Genomic DNA, 7,765 nt, shown 5'->3' on the forward strand with positions numbered 1-7,765 from the left:
GACATGCATGTCTTCATGATGTTTTTTTGTGAGTTTGAAACATTAAGTGTTGTATCACTTTTTGGTCAATAGAATCTTTTAAGAAAATGTATATTTTTACGGTGTTCTCTGAAAGATATATACCATATTTATAATGTTTTGTTTTTTAATAAAAGAATTTGCACACTGAAAATTGTTAACGTTTACAACATAACTGCCTTTTTTTTCTTCATAGTTTTATTCTTTAAAAACGAGCTTGGTGACAGTGCAGTAATATGCACACTTTGTCTTTAAATGAGTTTGACATATCTGTAAATACTGCAAAACTCTTACAAAATTATGTATGTTCATTATGCTTTATTTCAGTTTTTATTACTAGAGATTAATTGGTAAAGCAAGGCAAATCACAGAAACAAATTTAAATAATTTAATAACTTAATAATTTAACTCTTTACTTTTTATTAGTAAATGCTCTTGTCTTTGGTCAGGAAAAAATTTATCTTTTAAATTGAATGAAATGAATCTATTGGTTAGATAAGATACAACTGTGACTGTGCAGTTCACATCACGTGTTGTACACACACATGTACACATCGATATTGCCAAATTGTTGTCAAGCTGAATAACAATAATTTCTGTATTTGCATTATTGTTGGAAGAAGGTGTAGACGTTAATAAAACCCTATCTAATAGGTGGCAAATTTAATTTATTGTTAACCAATCTATCCCTTTAGCCGAAAAACGGAAAACAGCGTTCATGAATGACAATAAATGGTTAAGGAAGTGTGATTACGCTGCTCAGCTTTGATGTCATTGGCTGTGAATGTCCCTTGTCATCGCAGGACTGTCTGTGGTTGGATTATCTTTTAATCCATATTAAACAGCGGATCATGTTACAAAAGTATGTTTTGCTGCTATTATCACATTAGTAAATATATTAAGTCAACATTGGGTGTTTCTATGTTGAGAAAAATCACCTTTTTACCGAGATCCTAACACTAACCCTAAGAATAACTTCAATGAACTACAAAAAACAGCGCCTAGTATTCCCTTTCCATAGATAGAACGATGGAGGCTTATGGGTAATGTAGTTTAAAAAGTTTTATTAACGAAATGAAATAAATAATATATTGAATGGTAAACTAGACATATAAATATGTTCACTGTGTAAACCACTATGATATATTTGAGAGGCATGGTGAAATTTAGTATTTTAGAGTATGCAATATGTAAAATGCCTTTATGCCACCTTTCCATTCATTTCTGAAAACTGTGCCCAACATTATTTTATCAGCATAGCATAAGTAGTAATCATGCTGATTTTCGCTTTGATATGTTAATTGGACTCTGATTTACAGCCATTTGAAATGTACAGTTTTTGGCTCTTCCGGGGGGTGCTACTGGGCCCCTGGGGGTAGAAGGGCAGTAAAACCTACATATATGTATTCTCCTCATCATGGACAACAAACTGAGCTGAGTCACATTTATATCTGACAGTTTTCACAGTCCTCTGTTTTCTAATTCTTACATCATTGTTATTATACCTTTTGACAGGACATTGTGAGGCCATCTGATGAAACATTGAAAAATTAGAAAGAAATGATTTAATAATGAAAATAATAGATTATTTATTTGATTTTTGAAGTAAACATCAATAAATATAATGGATGAACCTGCAACAACATGCCATTATCTATTCCCCACTGTTAAGCAGTAATCAAGGACAATGTATACACATTGTGATACTTCACTATTACACAAGGACAAATTCATTCATATATATATATATATATATATATATATATATATATATATATATATATATATATATATATTACTAATAACTAATTAGCAAAAATCAGTGTAAAAATGTCCTCTCACCCCTGTCTCTTGCTCCTCATGTGCTGGACATCGGTAATGTGTGTGCTCTTGGTTTGAATGGAGTACAAGATCCACGTTGATCATTCCTGCTACATTCTCAGTTATCCCTCAAGTGTTTGTAACTATAAAGCCCATGGCACCATCTTGTAATGCAAAATAATTAATCTCGTAACTCCCTTTCTTTCACAAAACAATTGGCATTGGTTACTAAATATAAACAATAATAACTTTCTGGTGTACTGATGTCCCAGATGTCATTAATCTGATCAAATATTTTTATGTCTTAAGTAAAAAATAATCCCAATAATGATTATGTAGTTTTTCCAAGTCTAAAATAAACACATATGAGCCTACCTAGTAAAATTATGTATTTAACAAGAATCTTCAGAACACAATATTCGTCATATTCATTTTATTGAAGCATAGACTATAAAGATGATAAAGTAGCATCAAGACAAATAAGATTCAAGAAAAATAATTATTCATAATCAAAAATACATTAACCTCATATATTAATCAGTTCACACAGATGAGTGATGAAATGTCCTTAAAAGTCACAGTCCCATCCAGTCAACTGTGATACAGATCATGTGATACATATAAGACATTTGATACTGTTTCAGAAAATAATGATTCCTTATCAACACATCAAAAACTGGTTTCATCGTGATCTTCTCTCGTGTCTGGAAACAGCTTTTGGTTGATATCCAGCACTGATGTGGTGTAGCTTGTTCTCAGCCAGAAGATTAGATTAGATTAGATTAGATTCAACTTTATTGTCATTATGCAGAGTACAAGTACAGAGCTAATGAAATGCAGTTAGCATCTAACCAGAAGTGCAAGAATATAGTGTTTTATATACATAAAAGTGCAGATTAAGTAAAGCTATGATATACAGAATTTACAGTGGAGTTGCTATAAACAATATTGATCAGAGTATATACAGAATATAAATATGAATTTAATGTAGGGATTGTATGTACATTATGAACAGAGCAAAGAAGAATTATATATACATTATGAATAGCAGGAACTTGAGAACAGTGGTAATAAATACAGTTGAATGAGTGTGCAAAAGTATAGTTTAACAATTTATTATATGCAAAATAATAGTAGTGCAATTATATTTATTGTAGAAATAGTTTACTGTGCTTGTACAGTAACAGCTTTAGACAGTTTATAGTGTAATGGATTTAACTATGTGCAGTCTGTGCAAAATATGAGTAGTGCAATACATGTATGTAAAGTACTGTGACCAGTGCAGTAAAAGAGCAGGTGCAGGATAGATTGGTGGTGTGGTGTTCAGGAGTGTCACAGCCTCGGGGAAGAAGCTCTTCCTGAGTCTACTAGTTCGAGAGCGTAGGCTCCTGTAACGCCTGCCGGATGGAAGGAGGGTGAAAGGTCCATGGTTAGGGTGAGAGGCATCCTTGATGATGTTTCTTGCCCTACCCAGACAGCGCTTCTGATAAATGTTCTCTATGGAGGTTAACTGGGTGCCAGTGAGATCTCTCAGTCTTAAGATCCCAGACCTGGTCAAAGTGAAACAAACAATCCAGATGAAGTTGTTTAATGGACATAGAGCTCATCTTATGTTCTGTGTGATTTTAGCAGGGTGAGTAACTATGACCCTTGTAGTACTGTACACTTACCATTCTTCAAGCTGTTTTAAGATCTTTTGAGAAGCTTTTTCTCTGAAGACAATTTACCACATCCTCTTCTTTCAGTCCTTTCAAGAGCATCACTTGGTCAAAACCCCTCGTTTGGTTTGATGAGATCATCTGTACAAAGTAAAATTGTTAAAATACTGCAATAAACAATTTCATTATGCAAGAATTTAGAAAAAGTTACAGAGGCAAAGGACTTGCTCATGAGACTCCATTAGCATGTGTAGTTCTCAGAGACTCTAGAATTCATCTATTGTTGCAGTAAATGTGTTTTCTTCCTCTAGAATCTTTCTCCAGAGCTAATGACTTCTCTCACAAATGTGTTTTAGTCTGTGCAGTGTAAGGCTTTGCTCAAACCAATCAACTATCAATTCACAATTTATAACACAACATTCACAAAACAGTGAGATAATATCAATTGGTGTTTATATCAATTAAACCACTTTTATGACACTTGTATGCTTTTAAGAATAACAGGTGGTGTTTTTTTAAAACTTTAGATTAAAAATGTTCCAGTCAAACTTTGCTAACATGCTATAATTATTATAGCTGTATCAAATAAAATAAAATAAATATAAAAACATTGGAAAGAATAATTACGGCTGACATGACCAGTCCTGTGAGAGATCATCATAAAGTCCTGTAACACAGCATTGCTTCAACACACACATACCAGAGGACTTCTGTTTGCTTGAGCACAAGATGACCATCTTCATTTCTCATCCTGAGCAAATCATTTCCTTGGTCTTCCTTCTCTTCTGTGAAACAAGATAATCTTACTCTGTGTGCAATGAGCAATATTGCTCATTAAACATATAATTAAGTTAATTTAAAGTAAGATTCAGACCAGAGCATTTGATGAGTAAACAAATGTACCTGGGAAGAGCTGATCGTGGCAAGAGTCGCTGAGACTCAGTAATAGCTCTTTTAGTTTTTAGGAAGGTTTGTGAGGGTTGGCTCCCCAAAAACTTCTGAAAAAGAAGAACAGCATTATCTGCAAACAATCCTGTAAGACAGAAAGAAAGGAAATATTATTTCATTACATGCAACTTATACATTACTATATACTTTAACTTATACATTACTTACATACATTATTTTAGACCATGAAAGCATTAGTGAATTATTAAGACTTTGATGTGGGACTGTATTTAGGGATCATTTTAAAGACTTTTCCCCTTTCCAGATACCCACACTTGAGGTCTTATTCACTTGAGAGTGTGTGTACGTGACTATGAGACTGTCCCCGGTCTTAATAATGCCAAAGCACGGTGTCCTTAACACACACTAAACCTCTCCAATACTGCTCCGGAGCGCTATACAACGCTTAGTGTATCCCATCATGCATCATGTTTTGGAATTAATGTGAGACTTTTTGCAGAGATCTCACAGGAGGTCACGCAACTTTCCAATGTTTGTGAAATATTAATTATAATAATTAGAAATTGAGACTAATTTAGTAGTAAAACAAAGTGTTGCATGTTTTCTTGGTGCACAGAAAAGTATATTTATTTTGTACATCATTTGTAACTTCTTTTTATCACTTAATTAGAAGCACCACAAAATAAATTGTCATCTTTAATAGGGACTATTGAAAAGACATTTAGAAGTTTCTTTTAAAATACAAAGTTGGAACGAACTTTGTCATGTTAAGATCGACACACATTGTGATCTTCATGCTCACTTGGGCCAAATAAAGGAAATGTGCAAAGATGGCAAGTGTGGGTATTTGGACTGTACAATAGTTTAAGAAACAACAAAATGCTGTGCAAATGATAACAACAGGAATGTTTGATAAAAGGGACAAACTATCACAGACCAACCTGCCTCTGCAGCTTTCTGTCTTCTCCATTTCTGAAGGAATACCTCTCCACAAACACCACTGGGGTGACTGCTTACTTTACGTCTTTTCAGCTAAAAAATTTATACAAGGGGAAAGAAAATAAAACAGAATTATATACAGAATGTTAATAGTGATCTGTGAGCAAAATATTTAAGATATAAACCAATATGAATTGAACTGCAATATGGGAAAAATGTTTTTTAATGTAAAAAAAAAAAAAAAAAAAAGGTATTACAAGCATGGTACAGTAAATGTGATTACTGTGAAATGTCATATAAAAGCACATTAAAACACTACCATTACAGTGGTACAACTATAGTTAATTTGGTGACTAATGTGCTATTACTATACTACAGTAAAGCTACAGTTACTGTGGTAAAAAAAAAAAAAAAAAAAAAAAAAAACATGGTAAATGTCTTGTTTACTGGGTTTTACCTACTTTTGTAGGTGTCATGGTTACCATGATTTTACTACAAATACAACTTACATCTTTGAACCTGAAATGAATATAAAACGGATCCCAGGTCTGTGGCACGTCACGTGACCGATAGAGTTTAACCAGTTAGCAGCTGTGCTCATTTAGTTAAACACAATGAAACTCAAAGACAGCCTCGGATGACCGATGTAATACAGAGAGTAAACATAAGGCGCTCATCTGATTAATAAAGAAGACAGAATACGTTTTAGGACAGGCATTAAAATAGCATATTTACTACTACTCACCATAGACTGTATAACTCACCCAACCTGCGGCTCTTGCAAACTGATGGAAAGTATCGCGATGTGTGCTGAATGAGACTTCTTGAACGTGATTTCAAAGCGATAAACATCTCATGTCAGTGACGCTAGAGGCGCTTGACCACGCTTCAGTTCCCTATCATAGGTCACTTCGATGCTGCGGTGACGTCACCACGTATGGGAACACCTCTGGTGTGACGAATGTCTGAAGCCCTATACCATCCCGCCAATCCTATTGGCCAAATGGCGCATAGCACCACCCTGCGCATGCGCGCGCATGATATACCTGGGTGCAGCGCGCCATTTCGCTCAGATTTCATTCCTTCAGGAATAGCGAATCATCTGTGCCCTATCGTCTCGCGTTCTCCAGCGATCTCTTCGAGCAGTGTTAACTCCTCTTCGCGGACGCGATGAGCTTTCGAAAATGTAAGGAGCCATGTACCAGGTACATCACGGCGGGGGACACTCATGACAGGTGCTTAGTATGTCTTGGTTTACATCACGCACAGGCGGCGCTTAGCGGCCTTTCTTCCTGTCCCCATTGTGATGGCCTGCGGCTCAGAGTACTGCGCTCCAGGGTGGAAGTTTTCTCTAATGTCGCCCTCGAGTCTAACCCCCGTCAGGTCACCTCTGCGACTGCCGAGGCACCGCACGAGGCGAGGGCCTGGGGTGACACGTGCGACATGGATTTTGTGGACAGCGCAGCGCTGGAATATTCTCCACATCGCTCGCTCTCCCCTACCCTGCTGCAGAATAAAACTTATACTGAGCCCGTCGTCTTCTCTAATGAGGATTTACTTCCCACACCGGAGGCATGCACCGCCATCTCCTTCGGTTGTGGACGCTATGACGACGATGTTTTATCCACCGCGGCCTCGGGGTCTGAGGACTTCGCGACTGACACTAGCCCTCTTCCTCCTAGCGGACAGGAGAGGCGTGTTTCCCCCTCCTACAGTGAGCTGTTGGATGTGGTTTCTCGTGCGGTGGGTAAATTGGGGCTAGACTGGGAGGTTGACAAGGCCGAGGCCCAACCTTCTTCCAAGCTGGACGACCGTTTTCTAACCAGTCGGACACCTACACAGCCCCGGAGGCCTTTGCCTTTTTTCCCGGACCTCCACCAGGAGGTTTCGAGGTCCTGGAAACAGCCATTTTCGGCGCGGATTACTAACGCCGCGGCCGCGGATTTCGCCACCGTTTCTGATATGGCGAACCATGGCTATACTATGATGCCCCCGGTGGAAGAGACTCTCGCCGAACACCTTGCGCCTAGTTCGGCCGCGGCTTGGAAGTCTCGCCCCCTTCTTCCTTCGAAGGCGTGTCGAGTCACGTCTAGTTTGGTGGGTAAATCCTACATGGCGGCCGGTCAGGCGGCTGCGTCGCTCCACTCTATGGCGGTCCTTCAGGCCTACCAGGCGGAGTTATTGAAGGAATTGGATGAAGGTGAGGGCATCACACCGGAGGCAGTTAAAGAACTGCGTAGAGCTACGGATTTGGCGCTACGCGCTACCAAACATACCGCTCGTGCAGTGGGCCGTACTATGGCCGGTTTGATTTCGGTTGAGCGCCACCTCTGGCTTAATCTCACCGATATTAAGGAGAAGGATAAATCTTTCCTTATGGATGCCCCTGTCTCCAGGGATGGATTGTTCGGTGAGGCTGT

General features: G+C 38.0%; 1 long non-coding RNA gene across 1 annotated transcript; it reads right to left on the reverse strand.

Moving 5' to 3' along the window:
* Positions 1–2,266: 2,266 nt before the first annotated feature.
* On the reverse strand, positions 2,267–6,589 carry LOC128026485 (uncharacterized). The gene is made up of 6 exons (XR_008186436.1): positions 5,855–6,589; positions 5,348–5,438; positions 4,401–4,530; positions 4,198–4,282; positions 3,510–3,638; positions 2,267–3,389 (listed from the first exon to the last, which is right to left on the reverse strand). It is a non-coding gene; the product is annotated as an uncharacterized LOC128026485 (long non-coding RNA).
* Between the last annotated feature and the right edge of the window lie 1,176 nt (positions 6,590–7,765).

Source organism: Carassius gibelio, chromosome A13 (genome assembly GCF_023724105.1).
Source record: "Carassius gibelio isolate Cgi1373 ecotype wild population from Czech Republic chromosome A13, carGib1.2-hapl.c, whole genome shotgun sequence".
Classification (NCBI taxonomy): domain Eukaryota; kingdom Metazoa; phylum Chordata; class Actinopteri; order Cypriniformes; family Cyprinidae; genus Carassius; species Carassius gibelio.